We start from the raw sequence: 1,575 nt of genomic DNA, 5'->3' as shown, positions 1-1,575 counted from the left end.
TAAGGAATCTGAGCTGCCCTTATTTTCCCCCTGGAAAATTTATGGATCTTAAAAATATTTTGGGGGATGGCTGGGCTTGTAGAAGCATCCAGATGGTGTGAATTTGATAGTGTGAATACCACTTATTGCTTCAGGATAACAGTAGAAGTCAATGGTAGTATATGTAGAGAGAGTTACCCTTTGTTTGCAGAGATGATGCCGCGACCATGAAATTCACCCAAGAGTATGTGTGTGATGGAAAAGACCAAAGTGGGGCTCAGTCACAACTGTATTAAACACACAAGAGATTGACTCTTACTGTGCAGTGTGCAGACACTGTGCAGTGTCTGGTGCACCCTCTCCATCCCCTCCGTCTTACCTCCTTCCCTTCCCCACAGCACCTGTATATATGCATATATGTTTGTACATATTTATTATTTTACTTGTACTTATCTATTCTATTTCTTTTATTTTGTTAATATGTTTGGTTTTGTTCTCTGTCTCCCCCTTCTAAACTGTGAGCCCACTGTTGGGTAGGAACTGTCTGTACATGTTGCCAACTTGTACTTCCCAAGTGCTTAGTACAGTGCTCTGCACACAGTAAGCGCTCAATAAATACGATTGCTGATTTTGCTTTAGCTTTTTATGTGATATTTAAGTGCTTACTAAGTGCCAAGTACTGTACTAAGCACTGGGGTAGATACAAGCTAATCAGGTTGGACACACTCTAGGTCCCACATGGGGTTCCCAGCCTAAATTCCCATTTTTCAAATGAGGGAACTGAGGTACAGGGAAGTTATGTGACTTTTCCCAGCAGACAAGTGGCAGAGTGGGGATTAGAACCCAAGTCCTCTGACTCCCAGCCCTGGGCTCTTTCTACTAGGCCATGCTGCTTCTCGATGATCCTGGGAGAGCTTCTACTCCAAAGAGCCTCCCCTTTCCTGATTGTGCTGCGCTGGTCTAGCGGCAATAACTGACTCCCAGCTTCAGCATTATGTGAGGTTTTGTTTAACTTGTCTTATGCCGTCTAGTCGATTCTGACACATAGTGACACCATGGATGCATCTCTCCCAGACTGCCCCGCTCTCCATCTGCAATCGTTCTGGTAGTGTATCCATAGAGTTTTCTTGGTAAAAATATGGAAGTGGTTTATCATTGCCTCTTTTCATGCAGCAAACATGAGTCTCCACCCTCGACTCCTCTCCCCCCGCCCCATGCTGCTACTGCCCAGCATAGGTGAGTTTTGACTTGTAGCAGATTGCCTTCCACTCACTAACCACTGCCCAAGCTAGGAATGGAATGGGTAGGCCTCTGCTTGACTCTCCCTCCTGTAGCCGAGACTGGTAGAGTATTGGAAACTCTTCAGGTGTGACCCTGAGAGGGGTTTGTTTTGCTGCAAGGACAAATAAATAACAAAATTGAGGTGGAAAGGATTTTGAGCAATCATTTGGTCCAGCTCCCTGCTTCTCCCAACTGCCCCACCCATGCACATAATCCCACCCCTTAAGCATCTAGGTACTCACCCTGCCCCTCAACCCCAGCACTTATTTAATATCCTTATATTACTCATTTTCTTCTCTTATCTGCCATTTTAAT

General features: G+C 45.0%; 1 non-coding gene across 1 annotated transcript; it reads right to left on the bottom strand.

The window, feature by feature from the left end:
- Positions 1-1,225: 1,225 nt before the first annotated feature.
- On the bottom strand, positions 1,226-1,363 carry LOC119935257. The gene has a single exon (XR_005453143.1). It is a non-coding gene; the product is annotated as a small nucleolar RNA SNORA7 (small nucleolar RNA).
- Between the last annotated feature and the right edge of the window lie 212 nt (positions 1,364-1,575).

The sequence above is a fragment of the Tachyglossus aculeatus genome, chromosome 11, assembly GCF_015852505.1.
Source record: "Tachyglossus aculeatus isolate mTacAcu1 chromosome 11, mTacAcu1.pri, whole genome shotgun sequence".
NCBI classification, from domain to species: domain Eukaryota; kingdom Metazoa; phylum Chordata; class Mammalia; order Monotremata; family Tachyglossidae; genus Tachyglossus; species Tachyglossus aculeatus.
Note: the sequence above shows the minus strand (reverse complement) of the source record. Positions and strands in the feature narration are given on the sequence as shown.